This window comes from Notolabrus celidotus, chromosome 18 (genome assembly GCF_009762535.1).
Source record: "Notolabrus celidotus isolate fNotCel1 chromosome 18, fNotCel1.pri, whole genome shotgun sequence".
NCBI lineage: Eukaryota > Metazoa > Chordata > Actinopteri > Labriformes > Labridae > Notolabrus > Notolabrus celidotus.
The window spans coordinates 10,382,723-10,406,408 of NC_048289.1; the positions used below are offsets into that span (position 1 = coordinate 10,382,723).

At 39.8% G+C, this 23,686-nt stretch overlaps 1 long non-coding RNA gene across 1 annotated transcript in view; it reads left to right on the plus strand.

Moving 5' to 3' along the window:
* The first annotated feature begins 3,577 nt into the window (after window positions 1-3,577).
* The window catches only part of LOC117829898, a 100,247-nt gene continuing 80,138 nt past the window's right edge, over window positions 3,578-23,686 (plus strand). The window contains exon 1 of the long non-coding RNA XR_004634708.1: window positions 3,578-3,686. This is a non-coding gene — a long non-coding RNA (uncharacterized LOC117829898). The remainder of the gene's footprint in view (window positions 3,687-23,686) is intronic.

Here is a 23,686-nt window from a genome sequence, read left to right on the forward strand (position 1 = left end):
TTCACTGGGATTACATGTGGAATGAACCTTTGTGAGCCAAGCTTCAGTTGTTTCTGGAGTTAGCCTTAAGTGGACATTTGAGGAACTGCACTTCATTTCAGAATGGAAGGTGCCGCTACACAGGAAGTCAGACATGGAAAAACATTCCAGTCTATTTCAAAATGAAAAAACAAATACAGACTCCTGATTGTGTAGTAGTTTGTATAGATAAAAAAAATATCAATGATGAATGTATTTTTAATCCACAAAAAACAGACACAAATTATTGATCCAATTTGTTCACTGAACTTTTAACTGTAAAACATAATCCTTAAAATGAAACACCCTTATGAGATAAATCTTGAGTGATTTGTGATCCTGTGATCTCCTGAATCCAGCTGTGCTCTGCTACAGAAACTCTTCCAGTAGGATGTAGAGCATGCTGTCCAACAGAGCAAAATTGGCTATATGTGGAAATTTGCACACACACTTGCTGTGGAATAGATACAGTCGTGCTGTGTCAAAGTTGGGGGTGGGGCGACCATCTGGGGGAAAACAATCATGTCCGGCAACCTGCAATGCTGTGAACGTACAGGTTTGAAAGTCTGATGCTAAGGCTGACAAGGCTCTACTCTGAACTCATCTTTTCGTGGTTATCAAAGAATATAAATGTGTTAGTGAACATTTTTATGGGTATCTTTTTGTTTTTTTCATATATTTATCATTTCCATATTTTTGCCTAAACTGTACAGATATATTTTCCATTTAAAAAATGTAATGATTTCATGTATTATTTATAGTAGTGTTTTAAATGAATGATATGCTGCTGCCTTTGTGACACTTTGTAACTTGGATTTTAAAAGGTTGTCTATAAATTATGGTTATCACTGTTATCATTGTTGTTGTTTTCGATGTTTATATTTTTCAGCACAATCGCATTTAAACGCCAATAGACAGACGGCTATATAAGTAGATTTGTAACAAAGCACACATATCTATTCAACCCAAAGGGGCATAAATACACACAAGCCTACACACACATAAAAACATAACAACTGATATCTGTCCCCCGGTCAGACATCATTGTTGCGGCAAATTACAATATCAAAAACAAACAATAGACCTGCAATTTCAAACAGTTCGAGGCAGGCGGGGATGTGAGCGAATTTACACACAGCCCTGTGGAAGGCGGCCACATATCTCTGAGCCATTACTGATGCAGATTACAGATAGAAGTCAGCAGCGCGGCACGGCGAGTGTGCCGTTTGCATATGCATATGCAAACGCCACATGAGCCTGCAAAGCCACCAAATGGAATTGGATCCAGCTGTTGCCGTTGGCTACTGATTACTGTTTGTGTGCACAGGCAAGTGTGTGAAGAGCGTAAATGTGTTAAAGGGCCATATCTATCCCTCAAACACCTGTGATTCACTCTCCAATACCCCCAACATCCTGCTTTTACTTTCATATTGTCAAGCATACAGTCAGAGGGAGAGTTCTTCCAGTAAATGTTTGAAATCATGTCTGACTGTCTCACAAGCATGAGCTGGTTTCACCATAACACAATGCATTTATTGATTTATGAAGATAGGTTATTGACAATATGTGTTCATGATGATCAATGAGGACAAAGCCAATTGAGCTCTGTCATAAAATGCAAGGGTCATAACTAGCCAGTATTAAATTCAAATATAGAAAACACAAGCATGGAGGTTTTCTCAGCAAGGCAATGGAGTCGGTATGTTAGCTGTGTCACAACAGAACAACTGGAGAGCTAGCATGAAGTTGATTAATAAGGGGACGTGCTTGTTTCCCAGACAGATTTTAAAAAAAAAACTTGTGTTGGGATTCACTTTTGACTGAGAATGAATTGACCGAACTGTGTCAAATAATTGAATAACAAACAACACAGCTGGACAATAACTAGTGTTACTAAATGTCTTTAAAGACACATCTGCAACAAGAGCAGCAAACAATCTGTCGTTAATAGATTTTGTCTGTCAAACTCAGCTACAATTTTGCTTTTAATGTTGTTAGTCAGACTGTAAAAAGTAGCAGATGAAATGAAGTCTTTGCCAGAAAGTCTTGGTTTACTGCTGGCTACACTGGACGCCCAGAGAAGTTACTCTTTGCTCCCAGGCATGGTTCATGGTTAATTCTTTGGCTATCATGAATATTTGTATCAATTCCATGCTAAAATCAAAAAGTTGCAAAGAATTTTACTGTTAAATAAAAAGTCATCCTGCTGAATGTATCAGAAGGGAGCCATCATCATTTTGATCATTATCATGATCAAAAGCTCAGATATATCTCTTCATCTGTATCCTTGTCATAATCACCACCAGCATCAGCAGACCTATCTCCTTTCTGATCCCCCATCTCCTCCTCAATATCTCCATATCTGTCTCCATCATTACATTTTCATGTCATCATTGTTATCAAGCAAAGTCCCATGCAGAAGCCTCAAAGTCACCTTTATGCTGCGGATCAAAGCTGCCATCAGAGACTGAAGACCAGCTACTGATGTTTTTGTCCCTCACTGACTTTTAACTCCCTCATTGTTAGGGAGAAGTGGCTGACAGCAACAACACATCACACACCGGTGATTTCGCTCCATTTCATCATGCATGTGCTGTGATGGTGTCGGTTGAACTGCAGTACACTTGCAGATATATTTTAACAGTTGGAATGTGAACTGTTGGATGATTGGTTATGGGTGCATTGTTGATTCTTGAGCTGTCAATAAATGTAGCGTGGCGGGCGTCTTCGACTCAGACAACTGCCTGGAGCTGGAAATCCTCATCACACTCCATTAATTGACGGCAACTCCAATCCCATTTTAACTGTTATATTTTTCTGTGAGAGGAAAATGTGTAATTGCACCATGCTGCACAGCTTTTTAAAAAGCATTTCTTTTGTTTTTGACAATGTAAAAAGAAAGCTACAAACCCTGATCCCCTTTAAAGCTTTATCTATCTCAAAGGATCAGATGTTGCATCGCTCATATTGTGCAATAACAGCTGCAACTTAATATCCTGGAGTCCCCTTTATACTTTGTAGTTGTGAGGAAGTTTATCTTCTTTCTGTGTGTGTGCTTTGAAGTGCACAGATCATAAAAGTGATTTTAATAGGTAAGAGCATAGAGTTGCAAATTCATATGGAACCTCTTATTTTTTATTAAGTTGTGCCACAAACAGTGGGTTTGCCTTAAATCCCCTAACTATTTCTCAAGCTTTGACTTGTAAACTTTCCCTCAGTGACCAAGCTAATGAGCTAGCTTCAGAAAATCTCCTTTTCTCCCCTTAGTGAACTTCTGAGATGAAATGCAAAGGAGAAAAAATGGCCCGACGAGAGATAACATTACCCTGGATGCAGATTAGGTTGAAATGAACAGTATGAATGAGGCATTTCTATATTTAATAAGAGTCTTACATGGACTGAAACACAAACTTTTATTTTGAAGTTGGTACGTTAGCATATCAACCATCAAACATCAGCTATTTTAATTGTGGTCTTTTAACTATGTTTGAGCACTGTGCAGCACCTCTTACAAGACATTTACTGTTGGGCATAAAAATGGTCACCTTAGTGGGGCCCACTTTTCAGTTGGGGCTTTCATGATGCCACGTGCTCCTGAATCTACCTGTGGAGTTTCCTTGTCAAGTCACCTCTAAATTTGGGATTGTTGTTCCTCTGTGCAGCTAAAAGTAAGTTGATTGTATTTCATTGTTGTTTATGAGTGTTTACCTTGATAGTAATGCTGCTGGAGCAGCATTACCTTAACACTGCAAGCTAATTAGCCTTGCTAAGCTTGCTAGGTCATCACAGCTTAGTGTTTTTTTGTTTGCTGCTGTAATGACTTAAGTTGTTCACATCATGGCCATGTCTTGCTTTGAGGTTGGTGGTATTTATATTCATTAGAGGAAGTTGCAATTTACTGAATGGAGGATGCAAATCATTATTGTGTCGACATTTCTCATAAGTAATGTTCCTGCAATAGTTGGAATGTCATCCATGTGAAGATTTAATCTCAACTTGTTATATTTTTCATACCAAAATCATAAATCCAAGGCGTTATAGGCTGTGTGATATTAACAAGAGGGTTCAGAGACATCATAAAGGGAGCACTTTCAAACATTCCACAAAGAAGAAGGAAAAAGAAGACTGAACATGACACAGACACTTTGGCTGTGAAGCTTTGACTACAAAGGCAAAAAGATCCCTGCATGCTGGTGTAGTTGATTGATACCAGTTATGATTTGCAAAGTGAACAAACCTGTTGCCTGAGAGTGACAAGACAAGGATCAAAATCAGCCCACGTTTTTTTTTTTTAATCTTTTTCGTATGTGACTGTGATGCACTTTACTGCAAACGAAATCATACAGTTCACGATGGCAGATACTGTGTGAGAATTTAAGATGTTTATCTGGTCCAAACATAAACATTAAATCAATGTTAGATGTTGAAAAAACTTTTCACTCAGTTATCAACATCGTTTAACGGTGACTATAGTAATTTAAAAGAAAAATGCTGATTAGGTTGGCTTCCTCTTCAAATGCAACAAAGGATGTCCTAACCTCAGACCCATACTCAACTGGTCAGAGAGTAGCAACTTTGTGTTCCTCTGCCTCATCGCGTGGACGTCGCATCAGACCCTTGGAATACCTGAGCATTGTGCGAAGCTGGTTATCTGCTGTGGAGAATATCTGCTGCTTGTTAGATAACCAAAGCTCTGGAGTGCTGGCACTTCGGGGTTTAGACGAAGTCAGTGATTGTGGCAGGTCTACCTGATAATCGTAAAGGTGAAATGGAAGTTGCCTGGTCCGACTCTGACATGAGGTTGCATCTGGGGTTGCTGTTGCTCCCCGTTCTGCCATGTTGTAACCACTGCAGGTCAAAAATCCTGCTCGAAGGACCAATATTAAGAACGGTGTGTAGATATGTCTACTGGGTTGATTAGGTTGGCTTCTGCATCTACAGTGGAACTCCAGTCAAAGAGTCACGGGACAGGGATGTCAGATGTTTGGTCTTTTAATATTGAAATGGCGATCCAGCACGTCTGAACAGATATATATACATATATATATATAACTATATACTCAGTTCTGAAATAATAAAGAAAGACAATACACAAAGGTATCAGTATGCAGAAAGCACTGGTGGTAAACTTAAAGCTACTAGCATTTACAACTAGTGTAATAACCTTTAGTTAAGCATCAAATAATATGCACACTGAGAAGGACATTGAATTAAAACAGTAGCCCTTTAAATTAAGTAGGAATATTAAGCACCCACACAAACTTATTTTCGGCTGCAAGGCGACAGTATTAAAGGTATTTATATATATAGTAGCATGAAAATGCTAATGTTAGTGATTTAGCATTAGCCGCATTAGCTTTAGCAATAGCAACAAACTTATCTGGATATTTATTTATACATTTTGATTGACAAATGACTGCTTAACTTCTGTCATTATAAACATTTTAACAGTGTGTACCCTTCGGCATGAAACAACATCAGTTACAAGAACAATACACATTAGCAACTTACTTTGTCCATGCACTCATATGCTGTTCAGATGCGAGTGTCCAAATCAGCGTGATGCAGCTATGGTGAGCACACGCAAAGGACCCCTCAGGGGGCTCTCCCAGTCGTCCAACTTGCTGCCTGACCAAAATAAACAGTTCATCTCTATTGTAAATATGCCACCTACTGGTAGACTTGAGGAATTCAGAACAGTAGAACAGTATAAATGAACTTACAGTACTCTTGTATGGTTTTCAGTTGTTTCCTTGTTGTTCAAACCAGTAGAGTCAGTAGCCCATTTTATACGTCTTACTAAAGACTAAAATGTTACGCTATCATTTCACTTTGCCAGAGTTAGAGGGGGGTGCAGACAGATTGCGTCTTCTAACCTGCGGTCAGTTTGCATTGTGCATGTGCATCCTTTTCTTTGGAACGTAACGTTGTTGTGTTGTTTTACCCGGATACAGTGATGCTATTTTTTGATTGGCTGGTGGGTAGCTTTAATCCTTTCTTTCTTTTTGATTAGCTGGTGGCAAGCTCATTCTGAGCTATAAGGGAAACCCACTTGATTCCTACCTGTTCCACAGTTTAAGGAAAGACGGCCCAACTTGGTTGGCGTTGTCCTAGTAATTACTCAGCGTGAGAAATACAAAGTGTGGCGTGTGAACAGGTTGAAATGCGTGCGTCTCACAACCAATGCGTGAGACTTGAGTCCCCTGTGATAAAGTCTGCAGGACGGGATTTATTTTAGTTGCATGTTATCGCCAAAACCTGCTTCATTGGAGAAGTTATTCCCATCCTTGTGGCAGTATCTCTTTATTAAACCTGATTTTGTTTCAGCTATGAAAAAGTTTGAGTTGTAGTTAAATCTTTTCCCCCCTTTAATCTACTGATCCAGTGGCTTAAGATGTGTGTAACATGTAGCCTGCTATGCTGAAGTGTTATGTTGATACTGTGTTTGCTAGCATGTCACATTAACTTGTCTTGCTCATGGGTGCTAAGATGAAGTTTGCTAAGAAAGCCCTGTATTTGTTTTGTTTTTTCTGTGGCTGTGAGTTGGAGAATAAGTGGCTAATATTTTATTTTAACCTTCCACATATTCGTTTCACTGAAGAGGCAGGCCCACACTGTTAGCTAGCAAGTTGGTTTGCTAATGAGTGCTGCTAGCAGGTGTGACACCTTCAATAGTTGATTCTGTTTTCAACAGTTTCCATCAACCTTACCTTAAGTGTTATGCCAGCAATAACCTGTCATTACATCCATTTTTACCTCTGCTGTTTCACTAAACTATTCATAAAAAGTGAGGTGCCTCTACTAGGAAACAGGAAGCTACTGTATTTAGCCTCCAGTCTTCGCTGGAGTGATTCAGTCGTGTCTGCTAGAGGTGTCAAAGCCAACCTGCTCGTGTCAGGTGGGTTCCATTTCACAGGTTAACCTGATAACCCGCCAACAACCCTCTCAGGGTTTGCTGTCACATTCAATTACCCCACCTGAGTGGCCGGTTGTTTGTATGTGAAAACAAGAGAGGAAGAGAGGAAAGACAAGACGAAAAAGAGAGAATATAGTGCTGAGGGAAAATAGTTTTCTGACTCTTTGTGTGTCTGTTTGCTTGTCGGTTATTTACTCTCTCTGTGTGATAGCATGTCTACCTGTGCCTGCTAATTCATGTGCACCCATGCCTGCATAAGGCACATCCCAGTGGTGTGTAAAAATGCTGTCAAAAAGTTAATGTGATTTCCGCTGGTGACTTTGAAGTCATTGGTGTCATCCTCATCACATTGTGATTCATCCTCATTCAGTCGTGTGTGTGACCTGCTCTGGCTTATGAAAACAAACTTTCTTGTGTCACATCTATCGTATCAAAGAGTTGCGTGTGGAAGACAGATCAGGAGCACTTTTGATAGCGTGTGACAGTGAAGGTTATAACCTGTTAGAATAACCATGAGGTCGGTGACAGGCTGTCTTTTGTAACCTTCAACATGAACCTGAGTCATCTCTGTTCTAGCTTTTGGAGCACAGAGAAGCTCATTAACTTTTATCAAAGCTAACATAATCTTTTTTTCACTGTATTGGACCGTGGATTATAAGTGTTTGTATCCAGGATATATATAGGCCAGAAGTAGATATGGTTGCAAACAATGTAACACACAAATTACATTATAATCAAGGGAAGATTAACTTTTTAAAGTAACATGTCTTTCAAAGACAAAAATACAGAAGCAGAAGGCAAAAATGTATCAAGTGTCAATAAACTTCTTGTTAACTTAATTTCCATGACAGGTGTTGTATGTTCTTATCAATATACCTTTTACTAAAATCCCCAAATTAACCTGACTGAAGTGTATTTTCACACCCAAGTTGGATTGCTGTTAAATTTTGTACACACATTTGTGTTCCCCAGGGGATGAGTCCTAATGTTAATGCCACTTTAAGCTTATTATTTGAGTTTATAATAAATATCTTCCCAACTGTGATATGGCTAAAATTGTCATATCTTTGGTGGTGTCTGCTAATGTCTAACTTTGTCAAGTCTATTGATGAGACACAGGGGTGAGACAACAAGCTTTTGTCTGACATCATTTTACTTCCTCAGCTTGAGGCCAATCTGATTATCCCAGAGGGCGAAGGCACTTTCATTTCTACCTCTTGCACTCACGCAAGGGATGCCTGCTTGAGCCCGGCATGGACCTAAAAATCTGGCTGAGATCAACAGAAACCTTGCCATCACACATGCTCACTGTGACGCACTTCCTTGAATCACACATAATCACGCGGTTCCTTTATTACGCAGCACAGAATACAGCCAAGCAGCAAAAACAAAACATAAAACTGAATACATTTGACAGCCTACCTTTCTGTAATATTAATCACAAGTAATGTGGGCCAACTTTAGATCCTGTCTGATACTGTCTGTCACACGGGCCATGTCTGTATAAGAATGAGGGCGTAAGAGCTGACATTCAGATTGGTTTGGTTCCTGTTACACACGTCTATGAAGAATCAAGCAGCTTCATCCAACATCTTTGTGCCCTACACCTCGCTTAAAGGTGACATATTATGCTCTTTTTCATCAAAATATATTGGTCTAAGAGGTCCCCAAAACAAGTCTTTAACGTTTATTGCTCAAAAAAACACTTTAAAATCAGATTTTGGAATGCCTGTAAACCCCTCTTTTTCAGTCCTGCTCAGAACAGGCTGTTTTCTGTGTCTGTGCCTTTAAATGAGAATGAGCTCTCTGACCACGCCCCCTCAGGAAGTGGATGTGCCCTCGGCTGTCCAGCACGTTGATCTAATGTTTACATGTTGGCTGAATATACACGGCTTCTCACAGACCCGCGTTACTTCAACCCTCTGAATTTGATCCAGAATCTGATCCTGATGGAGAGGCGCCTGCAGCAGGACCTTTCTGAACGATTGGTCACAGATTTTGTGTTTCTTGTTGTTTTATTTGTCAGTATGTCGACGTGTGTCTTGGTTATGTGGCTAAGTAGCGCTAGCACTTTTCCATGAAAAATAAAAATCATCCACTAGCTCTTCAAATCTACAGACGTGGGGAGTAAAACCGACCTTTGTGTTTATTAAGACAGCCTACAACTAGCATGCCTCCCTCCTAAGCTCCTTGTTAGCACACGTGTGCAGGTAATGAAAAACAGAGGAGGAGTTGAGTTGTATTTTATACAGTCTATGGGCTGAACAAGCTCCGAGCTCTGACTACCGTTACAGACCGGATGTCGTTGTGACGTATGAAAAACACTGAAAACTGAAAAGGCTTGTTTCAGCACACATTTACAGAAAGGTGGAGAAATCAGAACAGGGGCAGAATGGATTTTTTTCATTTTCGGGGGGTTTGTAGACATGCCAGGGACACATATTTCAGGTAGAGAACCATTTAAAAGTCGATTTTGCATGATATGTCACCTTTAAAAGACCCAGATTGTGCACCACTTAATCAGCAACTGTAGCTGACATGCCTTATCTCACTCTGCGTTTGGGACTGTACGCTTTCGATCATTTAAATCTTGTGATTTTCTAATTCTAGCCTGAAAAGCTTGACAGAGATATTTGTGTGTGATGTGCAAGTTGATGTTGCTCATGAGAATTGTCCCCTGGGTCCTACAAAGATAAGTTAGATGAATGAATAAAGAGACATTTCAGTGGGTAGTAACAAGTCAAGCAAACTCAATAAGCTTTTCCAATTTATTTATAAATAATAAAAATATCCTGTAACTTTTGTACTTTGTGACACAAATGTGTCTTTGGGCTCTGTCTGCACTGCCATTGCTCATGACAGACAACAGTGTTGATCTCTGAGCTAAATTTAATCTTTTGTCTGCTGACATTATCACTTTGTGAGTTCAGCTTTGTTTGACACTGAGCTTAGATGAGCTTAAGGATTAATCACAAAAGTCCCTGAAAAGTTTCTTCTGATGTATCATCACCATAGACTGTAAAAAAATATGGACGTAGTATCCGTGACGTCACCCATCTGTTTCTGAATGCTGTTTTGAAGCCAATCGGCAGCAGCAGCCATATTGCTTCTGTCGAGCCAGTGTGACGTAAAGAGGCGGGCTTTGAGCCTCCTAGCCAACAGCTGCAGTGTTCCCACAGGCAGCTGTGCCTCTCATTGGAAGACTAGTAATCTCAATAACTTCGAAATTGCCGAATTAGAAAAAAATTCACCCCCCTCACAGTGAGAGGACATTGAGAAATGAGCTATTCAGGCTACACTCATCTTTTATACTAGGCTGCAGAACAGATCGAACAGAACAGATCGAACAGAACAGTCATAATACATACTAAATTCAAACGCAGTATGTAGTAGGCAGTACCTGCTACCTACTACATTAGTAGGTAGTATGTAGCAGGCCGTTTCGAAAACAGCCACTGTCTTCTTTTTTCCTCCATTGCTGACACAGTATATAGAAATGTGTTTTGTTTTTTGAAACCAACAACAGAGCAGTTAGCATGTCTTTTTCTAATCTTTGATATCTGGGCTCTGCAACACAGAAGCAAAACCACAATAGTGCAGGAGGAAGTGGAGTTGCTCGAGGATTGCTTTTGATGCCAATCCTATGCAAATCACTCCTGTAGTTACATCACCACAGGAGTTGAATCAAATTGCCTTTTATTTCCCAGTGGGTGGGTTACAACAACAATGCAAAGGCTTTTTTCACTCCTACATTCTTAGAGTTGCTAGGCTAACTTAAGTATATGTTTGGGAAGGAAACAGTGTTTCTCATCATATGGGTTCTTTTGAACATTCTCAAATAGAGGCCAGATCTGAGAGTTACTTCTCTAAATCATACAATAACAACATACTGTGATTTGTATGTGTGTTTGCATGCCTTTGTGCACCTTTCTGTTGATTATGTATGTACATATCTTACCTGGAATAACACAACTTTCCTCCAAATTCCAGTTTTATACATTTAAATGCTTCTCACAAGCCTTTTTTTTTTTGGTGTGTAATTTAACAGACCCAAAAGACAACAAGAAAAAACAACAAGTTTTCTCCTCCCTGTTTTCAGAACCAGGGAATCACAAATTGTACTGTGACATTGACATACGCTGCTGTTTTTCACCGTCTGGAAAATGGGGCCGTAATTTTTTTTCTTTTTCATCTAGCAAAGCATTATTGGCTGTAATTCATGAATCTGTACTCTGGAAAAAGAGAGATAATCTGTTACTGTAGAACAGATGTAATGCTTTTGAAGACTAACACCCATTTCTAGGGCAGCGCATGTGTTTGTGTGTTTGTCACTGGAGTATTGCCACTAATTACTCAGAATAAATCCAATGCTTATTAAAGCATTTGACTGAGAAAGTGTGACAAGATGCATGGTAATCTTCTGCAGTCGACTTGGTTAGTACTGATGATGATCGCATTGTGGGAGACTGAGGCACACAGACAGCTTTGTAACACTATTATGCAGTATTTGACAAAAAAGAGTCATGTAAATTTAACCTGCCTGTTAAGCAGTCATAACATTGGTACAAAAGCTTTATGGAACATGCATGATGTTCGTGTTGTAACCAATGTGTGAATGTGTGATAACTAACACTTACACTCAGGTGATTTTCACACATTCAAATGCCACTAAATGTGAACGTGTTGACTGCTGGGAAAAGTTCCAGCAACCTTGTCATGCCATTAAAATGGATGCTAATAGCCGAATGTGTGAACAAGCGATGACACAGCAGACCCCTATGAAAATCTAGCTTGGTGTTTAGTTGACAGTTTTGCTATATTTACAACATAAAGTTGTGATTACACGTTTAGCCTTAACCATCTGATGAGATGTTTAGCCATTTAGAAGGTTGTATAGCTGTTGCATATGTCAGGGAGAATCTTGCAAATGACAGAATAGATAGAGGAAATTACCTTAACTTAGAATTTCTGATACAGATCAACAACCCTTAAACACCAATTCCTACACTTCCCATTGTGCAACTCAAAAGCCATCCTAGCTGCTTTCTCTTTGGTGACTGCTTTTGAAATTGAAAAATGTAAAGGTGTACTTCAGGTACAATTTCTCAAGTGGACTGAATGTTTGGTATATTGTCGTTGTTAGACAGGGAGGTTTGAGGCTGCACCTCTTTGCAGGTTTTTAGACTGATTGAAAGTTAGATCAACTCACCATTTCTAATGTGGCAACCGTCTTCATAACAATGGGTGAGGTAACCAAGACAACATCCATCCATCATATTTTAGGGATGTTTTTTTGCCTTTTTGGGGGGTAAAGTTAGAGCAAGGAGAGCGAGTGGGGAGTGACGTGGAGAAGAGTTGGAAGTTTGAATCGAACCCACTTATCCTATCCACTTCAGGACTATAGCCCCTGTACAGAGCCGGCCCTAAACGACCTGGTGCCCTAGGCAAGATTTCAACTGATGACCCTTGTATTGTAACCAACTCAACCAACAATCCCATCACATATAACTAAATCAAACTGAAATGCAGCTTTATGTTTTACAGGTTTCCTTTATTTCTAAATAAAAAAATGGCCGCTAAAAGAACATTAACGAAATGGTAATAACACTGATATTTAGCAGCAAAAAACAATACAATTTCAAAATACATGCTGTAGAAGAAGAATTTATTCGGTCATTATTCAACACAATGATTTTCACAGTACAGACACTTTCAACAAAGCAACATTAATGTATTGAGTGATGACGGGGCAGAAAAAAATTGCTTATTTGAGCCTGGCCTATATTTTCTATCTGATTAAGCTAACAGCTTCCAAAGTGTTAAGAAAAAGAACAAAAACAAGTAAATCATGAACACTTATAGACCACAAAAAATGATTTGCACACCATTTTTTTTAAACCAAAAGTGAACCACAAGCTTTTAAATGTACACTGGCATCAGTCCACAATTTAACCCCAAATTGTATAAGTTAAAAAAATAGATTTCTTTCTGTTATCTTCAAATTTTCTTCCTCACTCATTTGGGCTGCAAGCAGCGCCCCCTTTGGACGGCTGGCGCCTCTAGCATTTGCCTATACTGCCTATGCCACGGGCCGGCCCTGCCTCTGTAAATGGGTTGCATGACTTAACCACTTAAGGCTGATTTATACTTCTGCGTCGAATCGACGGCGGGGGAGTGCTGAAGAACAACACTGTACCTTCACAGAAAATCCGACCTGAACACAGGCGATAAAATTCAGCACTGTTATCAGACGCCTTCTCATTACTGTCTTTCTTTCTTAGAACAAATTCATAAGTGCACAGAATCTACATTGATACTTTTTTCTCAGTATTAACAATAACACAATTACCATTAAAAGAGTAAAAGTCACAGTTCCAGCCCAGCTCTATGCACTTGTTGAAACTGAAACTGAAAGTAAACCATGTACTATGAAATATGCATCTGTAACATTCTCGAGATGTTATGGCGTGCAGCTGTGTGACCTCTGTCTGCCTGTCCATCAGGTCGGCTGTGTAGAGCCAGCAGGAGACCCCAGCAGCAGCAGACCTGCAGTCACACCAAAGTTCAAAAGAGTAATTTCAGCTCCAATTCCTCCCAAAAAGAAATGCCAACGTATCTCTCCCTCCGTTAGCCGACGCATCACCTCCAAAACCTTACACCGCTGTGACAGATCAATAGGTATTCCAGCATAGAGGACGAAATATATGACTTGTACATTTTCTTAGCAGCTCCTCCAACAAAGTGAGTGTCAGATTTTTGTGTAAAAGCTACAGTAATCTGCTTGAGAGCTAGGCAACAGGAAATAGGCTATGATAAGGAAGGTAATCTAATTGGAAGTCCACTCTTCCAGTGAATGCATTTAAGATGTGTGTGTGTATGTAACACTGTTTCAATTTAGCAGGCTTTTGCCTAGTGCCCGATATCACCCAGGTGTGTATGTGTGTGTTGCCATATAGCTCCAGCTGTGTGCGTCAGAGCAGAAGCGGAAATAATCCGGGGCTCTGCTGCAATTTGAGGCGGTGACTTCTTGTGTAGGGCTTGTGTTATTGGTAATCAATGAGCTTTTACAAAGACCTGGATGTGTAAAAATCACAAGGGTGAATTTATCCAGAAACACAAATCCTCCTCAGAGGAACAAGATGAACTAATTCAGATCACATTCGTTCACATCAATAAACATTTGTATAAACTGGAAATCCTGGAAACATGCTTAATCATGGGGAAACAAGCTCAGAATATACAGCTCTACTGCTGCATCTCCCTGATTCAGTATTCTGCTGAGTTACTTTGATTTGGGCGAGGTTACAGTAAACTGTAAATTCACCCACGCAGTCACACAAAATTGGACATAAACAAGGCCGCAATGAAGGGAATATAAGAGAAGTAGCCCATCACGTAGATCTAGAGCCATAAACAACCCACATCTCATCTGCAAGGAGGACAGCTGAGCACTGATTAGCAGCAAGCCTGGCAGACGCAATCAGCTACAACTGTGTTGACTAATGCTTTATAACAGTGTGAATGTGTAGGGATCAGAAAAACACTGGACTCCTAATTCTGGCCTAAAGACGTCTGATGAAAAAAAATGAATCAAATGATGTAATAAATCATTTATAAGGTTTAAACAGAGCATCAGGACATTATAACTTCACCGACATTAAATAACTGTTGTAGTTTAAGATCAAACTGAGTTAGACTAACAAGATTAATTTGTTTTGTTGTCAAACCACAGCCTGATGTATTGTTGGTGCTCAAATGCAGATTAATGAAGTGCACTTGGTACCTCTTATTGAAGGTACAGTATGTAAACATGGGAATGTATACCAACATCTAATTGTCAGATTCTACATCGAAACGCTCCCTTACTCACCCCTAAAGTTGGTGAAGCGACGGTGGCCTTTGAGGACATTAAGCTGTGTTGCATGAAAAGTGGGATCCTCCATTGTCAAATTTTTGCCATCAAAAACTTCTATCAACACAACTTGATTAGCACACAACAACAACCACTCTCTCCAAATGCTTCATTTTGTTTGTTTGTCATTATAAAGCTATCAACTGGTAAATGTATGCTAGATACAGATGAATTGTGCACTGATATGAATAAATTGTAAAATTGTACACTGATATCAGGATAAAGATACAAACAGCTGCAGTAAGATACACAGGTAAATGTAAATAATCTCAGATCACACAGTCTATGTCCAGTTCTGCTCCCTCTGCTCATGTGTTTCACACGATAAACTCTACTAAAGCAGACGGTAACTTTGTGTGTATGTCATTCTGTGGTGGCATTGTTTGCAGTAACACTGAAAAAAAAGACACTTTTCATAAAAACCTGGTAATCATATTCAGTGTAAGCTTTAAAGCCTGACTCCCTCTGACTGACTCCCTCCGACTCCCATGTGAAATATAAGACCTTTTTCACAGCAGATACAGATTTTGTTTAAGTGACTCCACAGGTGGATAAGTTAATGATGCTGTAATTTCATCAGTGTCTCAATAAGCCATTGTCACAATGTAGTTTGTACTTGTGGTCTCGTTGACTCTTGAAACATTCTCAGTCTCAGCACGGTGCCATCCTAATTTGAAGTCTGCTCACAAGGGTTGTTTGACCAGCATCCCTCTTAATATCAAGCAGCAGGTGATGGAGTAATTCAATTTTAAACAGTGCATCCATCCTAAAACTGACAATGTGTGTCCTAATTTAAACTTTCATATTTTTAATTTGCTTCAAAGTTTTCTTCAAAGAAGGCTGGCTGACTGTCCTTTAATGATTACCGTCTGATCCAAGCAGCTTCATGGTAATTTACCTGTGTTACTCCATGTGTCCTTGGCGTTTGAAACGTAAGATTTAATACCTTTTTGAAAGATAAACATAGGTGTCAGACTCTGAATTTAAATATTTGAATGTAAATTGGTTTGTTTGAAAGTAGAATACATTATCATGTTTCTTACTTGACAGCTTTTTAATTGAACTGTCTCTGTGGATTAATCTGAGAGAGAAACTCTAACAAACCCATTAACCCAGGCTTTGAGATGAGCTTTTTTTAAGGACACGTATGGATGCAGTTGTAATGGCTAGGTCTAGAGATGAGAGCAAGAATGTCTTAATAGCAAACTAGTGGAGTTATGTCCACTCTTTTTTTGATAGTTCAATGAAACTTTTGCAAACATGAGTCTGAATGTTGAGTAGAACAGCTTGGTTTGTGGGCCTACATTTTAAAAATTGACAATCTTGGTGTCACTCCAGCAAGAGTTTGGCAGGTTCAGAGCTTCACTTTCAGACTTTATCGTCAGGATTAGAGGCAAATCGAGGATGACAAAAGAGATTTTGAGAATAAAGTTGTAATATTACAAGTTTAAAGTTGCATTTTTACAAGAATAAAGTTGTGAGAGGAAAAAAGTTGTACATTTACAAGAAGAAAATTATAAGTTAACGAGAATAAATTAATGAATTTACAAGGAACAGTTGTGTTCTTTCGTTTTTGCTTGCTTGTTTTGTTCTACTTCATAATGCCATTCCTGTGTTAACATATGCCCGAACGATATGAGCCAAGGGGTTGCTTCAGAATGTCCCCAAACTATTCAGGTGTGAATCCTAAAATAAAAAAAAAATGCTTAGGTTTAAATGAGAACCAACCTTATACAGTAAGGACTCTATTCTAAAGCTTGATCTGAAAAGGTCACTGGACTCGGTAGAAATTCTTGAAGGTAAACAAAAGGCTTCTCTTCTACCAAGTCCACTCACCTTTTGGGATCAAGCTTTAAATTACCATGACCTGGTTAACTGAGAACCTTCACAGACAGGAAGGACTCTAGTTATGTTACAAATTGACATATGTTGCATCTACATACAATAGGGGAATATGGTGTGTCATGGTATGAAAAAAAAAGTTAAATCTAGGTTAAGTACAGGAAGTATTGAAACCCTATGCCCTGGACTGAAGTCCCCACACACTTTTTCTGTGGGGCACCCCTTTTGCGGATGAAAATATTTCCATTCAATACCCCCATCAAACAAGTCTGCAATGCAACACTTAACTCGTGTCTGAGTCTGAGACCACAGAAAGATGTTTTTATAACCCTATTTTTGTTCAGAACTCAGTTCTTCGTAGCTTCTTACTAAATCTGCATTCTTGAATTTCATTTCCTGTCCTACTTCCCTGTTAACATAATTTAGACATCTAACGATACTTTATATTACTCTTTGAGTTCTGTCAAATTATTACAGCTGACAACATGCTGCTTCCTGTTATAGCAATGTTTCAAAGTAAAGTTTTTTGGACAACGTAACATGAGGGGACTTTTATTGTGAAGAGTTTGTCAGGAAGGTAATGTTAATCATTTAAGTAGATTAACTACGATTAGCGGGGGCCGTCGGGAGTTATAATACTTACTGTTGTTCATTTGGCCTCAAGTCACAGCTACAGTCATCCATCCTACTCATCGTGGACTTTAGACTACAGAGTTTTAACACACTTTCAAGCAGGTAGAGCTGTGGTAACAGATGAAAATCCCTGCAGTGTGACCTGCAGCTGCAGCTGTTTGATGAGCCTGGCTCTGCTCTTAAGTGTCACAGGGTAACACAGAGAGGAGGGGGGTCAAATCAACGTTTTTGTCTGTCACATATTACTCTGCTACGCTACTATGTTTACCTGCCATTTCACTTCTATCACACATATACATAGTTGGCTTAGTTGGCAATGCAGAATTGGGTGTATTGTTTCTATTAAGCCGTGCCGCACCCCCACAGTTTGGGAAGCACTGCCCTAAGCAGACTTTTAAGGCTCTTTAGTCCACCTTGCCCACCCCCAAAGACTGCTTATAACATCTGATTTTGACACCTTAGTCCACTGTGTCCAATTTTGAGGACTCAAGTGAGAACAAGCTTAGACCTGATATTTAGAAAGTTCTGAAGTAAGGGCGAGGATTTAGCCTAATAGTTCAGTTGCACGCAAATATACAGGTAGCCCAGGTTCGATTCCAGCCTGTGGCCCCCCTTGCTGCTTCTCGTTACCCCACTCTCGCCTGGTTTCCTACTCTGTCCACTGTCCTATCCTCTCTAAATAAAGGTGAGGTGAGTGAGCCAGCATTAGCAACAATGCTGCAACACAAAGAAGCATTGATCACACCTTTTTTGGTGGATTTATTTCATAATGTCTACAATGAAACAGTCTTCTATACTTTAATTTGCTGTTCTATATTTACTTGTAGAGGATAGCATTACAGCACCCATGCAGTACTTTCCCTCACTGCAGCATCTGCTTTATATGCCAGTTAAGTTATTACCAATTATGCTTCAGTGTTCACTGGGGCCGGGCTGTTAAACGTAATGATACATTTTAAAAACATAAAGATGATTTTATGGGCTTCACAGTTACTCTAGTTACCCAACCGTTAAAAGACTTCTCCAGTACGAGCTGTCTCTCTTGTCAGGGTCAGAAACAGGAAAGTTTTTTTGTACTGGTACAGTGTACCTGTGGCTCTTCTTCCATACAGTCAACAAGTCTTTGAAACTCAGTGAGGCTGATCAGATAACATTTAGGGTACTAACTGGCATTCACATTTCACTGCCTGCTGAGATGGGCACTTCATCTTCCACTAATGCCATCTGCGAGCACTGGCACCATGCCCGGAGCAGGGCGGAGGAGCAGTGAGAGTCCCCTAGTGCGTGTGTGTGTCTGTGAGGGTGTGTGCGCTGGAGAGTGAGAGGGAATAAAATTAGTAAGCAGGTAAGTGAGCTGACTTAATGAGGGCATCTTCATATACTACAGCTTTTGCTTATTTTTAGATAATGTGACACAAAATTACTCGCCTTTTCAGACAAACTGTAACAGAAAATGAATGTAAGATTTGCTGGCTCACACTCCTCCTCATTAACGAGCATTGGGTTTGAAAAATGTTACATAATTTCTCTTTTCGATGATGGCTAACTTTCACCTGATCAATTTTCGGTCCGTCTCTGTTCCGCCAAGGCACAGGAGCTGATAGGTTCCAACTCTAATCAAAGTGTGTCCCGTGTCAGCTCCGTCTCTGCTCCGGTAATCTAGAGCCCTCCACAGCAGATACACAAGACTTGTGTTTTTTGCCAGATGCCAGGTAAATCAACGATTATCCTCCTCCTCTCTTTATCCATGTTGTCTTTATCGTCCTCTGAAAACCTCTGACCTGTTGACTCCAGGCCTGGCTCCGCTCAAAATTACATTTTGTTGTTGTAGTTCAGTGAAATACAATCTGGTGTTTTATTCTGAAAATTAACTGGATTTTTTTATTTTGTTTTTGTACCTGACTTCCTGTCCCGCTCGATCTGCTCTTTGCAGATTGATGAGTCATGCTATGGCATTTGGCAAAAATAGAAGTCTTGTGTATCTGATCCAGAGGGCTCTGACCTGCCGGATCAGAGACGCAGCCGTAACGCAATGGAGTGGATCCAGTGGAAACTAACACATTGACTAGAATAGAAATCTATCAGATCCGGTGCGTGACGGATCGGAGATGGACCGGACAGGGATCTGGTGGAATTTGGCTGTAAGGTTAATTTTCTGAATGAAACATTCAGTGTGGACAGATCATATTTCACTGAAGTACAACAACAAATCATCATAATGTGCACAGCCAGACCTGTAGTCAACAGGTCAGATGTTTTCAGAGGCCATTTGCAGTGGTGATCAGCTGACACTATCACAAACAGACAATGCTTCATGTGATGCTCCAAAGGAGATGAACTCTCATGTCTATTAAAACAAACTTCCTCAGTTCTTCCCTCCCTCTCCTCATTTCCTTGCAACTCTCCATGCATTTCAATAGCATTCAAGGAAAAGAAGCAAGTGTGGGATGCATTGATGCAGTTCAGAGAACTGACATGTAGTCATCCACCCATCCATTATCTTGACCGCTTATCACGTTAGGGGTCACGGGGGGCTGGATCCTATCCCAGCCAGCTTCAGGCGGAATGTGACATGTAGTCATACTCACCCTTAATCAGGGAGTCCACAGGATGCGTGTGCGCCACGTTACGGCTGCGACACGGCTTTGCTCTGTCCAAGGGCGCGTGCTTGGAACGTAGCGCCAGGTAAAAAAAAAGGGCATGGCTCTACGTAGCTAATCTCTCTATCGGCACACAATGTACAGGGGGTGAATTTCTTTGTAACGTAACGGTTCAGAATATATTAAGATTAGGAGTTTTGCCCAAATATGTACATGACTGACTTGACTCTCGGTCGGGAACACATAGCTGTTGGCTAAGAGGCTCAAACTCCGCCTCTTTATGTCACACTCTGCCTAGTTGAGTTCCGCATTTACAATATGGCTGCCGCCGTCGATTGGCTTCCAAACAGCTCTCAGGAACAGATGGGTGACGTCAAGGATACTATGTCCATATTTTATATATTTTATTCTATGATATTGACGCGTACTGGGCGCGGGTTCCGTCGAAAATAGACTTGAAGGGTATATCTGGCGGAGCAGTGCGCCCTGTGGACCCTAGAGCATTGACTAGAAAGGGAACGAATAGGCTGCGCAGTGCGCGGCACAGCCTTAACGTAACGCCACTCATCCTGTGGACCCTAGGCATAAGTCTTCTCCCTCAAAGTGATCACCTGTTGTTGCTGCCTGCCTTCCCAGCTGTTCTCAAATACTCTGACCACACTCCCTGACCTCCACACAATCTGTGTTGTCCAGTTGTTTGAGATATTGGAGCATTTTCCCAGCCTGAGCATTTATCTAATTCATGACACTCAATAATACGTTTTGTTTTGTTGTTTTCTTAATCTTTGTGCCTTCACTTTTCTGACTCTAATCCGACTCACAGGTTATTAGCGACCACCCTGACACCTGTTTGTTGTTAAGATGCTCGTTAAGTATGTGAGCTGTTAACGGCAGAAAGAGGGCGGTCAGTCATGCTTAGTTTTTCCCCTTTAATCAATATTCTTAATCTAACAAGGTGTCACGTCATTAAAAGCCTGTACAAAAAAGACCCTAACTGTTTATTCAAGTGGCTTTTGTTTCCAAGGCCTTTTCCGCTCATTTTGATAGCATGAAAATAATGAACACAAGTAGAATTAGCCAAGTAAAATCCTCTACTAATGAAACAAACACTTGAGACAATCTGATTTGTTTTTGTTACTTTTGTTTCTTTAACAGGGCACTGATCTTTTATTTTAACATTATAAATAAACTCTTTGTCTTGTGTGAAAATGAGTAATGAACCCCAGAGACTTATCACAATCTGCAGATCTGTGGAGTGTTTTGGCAGCTTGTTTTGTTGTCTTAAAAAGTCTATCAACCATGTTTTTGGTTCAAGTTTCATTTCTTAGTAACACTCTTTTGTATAGAGGTGTATACAGGCCATTGTACAAAAAAGGAGAAGAGGGAGAGAAGAGTAATCTTTAAGATTAAAGTCACAAATTAGTCAGAATAAAGTAGCAAATTAGTGAGATTATTAAATCATGCAAAAGCTTGATCTGTAAGGCAACTGGACTGGTAGAAATTCTTGAAACATTACTCTCTGTGGCACCAAATGTCTTCGCTGTCTTGACAAACATTCTGATAAAATCTGCACCATAACTTTGCCTTCTTTCGATTGACTTTTTTTGGGGGCTGAGGCTTTAAAGCCTGAAAGATTCTTACCATGGAATTCCAGTCATATAAAACGAGTTATAGAGGAGCCCCCCATATATAGCCATCATTATCTTAAATGGTGTTTTATATTAAAGAAAAAAAGATACATTTCCACAGCAACAACAGATATGACCTCATTGTAGCTGCAGTAACATATGGTGAAAGGTGGTGAAAGGTGGCCTATAGTGAAGTGTATTTATGCATCTATACAAGTTAGCTAGTCGTCACCATAAAGTGATACTGAGTATAGTCATTACATATACTCTATACATTTTGTTGTGTATCCTGTTAATTCCTCTTGTAAATGATAAAGATATTATATCACTATACATTTTCAGAATTTGTCTTATTTTTCATAAATAATATAAAACTTTAAAGTAGCTTGAAGTCAAACAGAAGAAGTTCTCTAAATTCAGTGCCGCACTGTAGTCTACAAACATTTCACATGGTACTGTGGTTGTAAGTGATGGCTGGCCTTTGTCGTGTTGGGAGGGGTACTCTCGATGTACAGAGAAGTGACGTCATCCATTGGTTTTATGAGGAGCCGTTTTGTACCGCAACAATCGCATTGGACATGGGAAATGCTGACTCACCTACTTTAAGTCAACCCTTGAGTACAAAAAGAACCTCCTTTTTCAGTAAAAACAACCTATCTTGAATTTGATGATTACTGAATCAATAGAAACATGAATGTAGGATGGGACTGAGTGACTACAGACTGAGTAAGAACTTAATTGGAGCGACAAAATGCCCACATTTAACTAAAGTAGAGAAAGGATGAGCCTGAATCCTTTGTTCAAAGAACAAAATCAAACATAATGATTCAAAGTTGAGGATCTTTTCAAAAAGCTTTGCCTCAGGAATTTTTGTGAGACAGCTTGAATCAAAGCTGTAAAAAGCATTTTAAAATCAAGAAGTACCTTCTAATGTTGTTTTACTCTTTATTCCTAAAGCATTTTCATGGTCTTCCAACTCGTAAAATGTTGCATGTCCCGGACTTTCTTTTAACTCTAATTTGAGTTGAAGCCAATGATCAGGTTCTGTTTTAATGGAGAGCATGAGGAGTCAGCAGGGGCAGCATTATGCTCCTCATTATCACTTCATCCAACTGCACTTTTACCCCAGGCTACTAGCAAAGCTCATTAAAACAGGCCAACAATGGAGTCTTATTCTGACTTCTTCACACTAACAGGAACTGGAAAATGTCTCTGTTGGACTCTGTGGAATGTCAATTTCATTTTTTCTCTCAGATACCTGTAGAAGTTTTGAATCTTGATGGAAAAATGGCATGCTGAGCTGCCACTCAATACATGTACAAGAAATACAGCTCCCAGCAATATTTCTCTTGTGGTCTTTTTTGGTGACATTTTGCTTCCTAAATGATATCTAGTCAAATACCAGCCCTGCATTGTTGCACTAATAATAAATGCAGAAGGAGAGTAGTCTGGATCTTTCAGTTCATTTTCTGTTTTCATTAAAATAAACCTTCACTTTAATGAGCCAACATATTTAAATGAACCGAACAAGTAAGAAACAAATCACAGTGATTTTAATTTAGCAGAAGGCAAACAGAGTCCCAGTTGGTTGGAATCCACTAACTTGAGAGAAAAGACAGGTAGTGCCAGAGACAGGCCAAAAAAGACCATCATCTATCAATAGGGCCACCCATTTCTCCAAAGTCCAAAAGATCAGATTTGACATGCTGGAGATGGAATTGGTCATGCCTATTGCATGCTGCCTGGACATGACCACATGGAGGTTTTGCTGTGATCCATGGAAAGGCTCTCTGAGGCACTTGAGCGTCTGGTCCCTTTGACATCTGCTCCTCCACTGACCTCCTCCAGACACCAGTTCAGTCAGTAAAAACAAGCTCTGGCTTTCAAAGAGCACCCATCATGCACCCTGATCTGAAGTCTTCCGTCTTCAACACTTCCAGCCTCACATTTATGTTGTTAGGAGTTGCATCAGCATAGCACAACATCACATTCTCCAGAGTCCTCTAAAGTAAAATTGTTTAATTCAAAGACACATTTGTGATGCAAGACTGTTATTCAGCACACATGCCACAAAGAATATTCAGACCTATATTATGTTTTGTAACTATTAACCTGGCAGATTCAAAAAATTTAAACA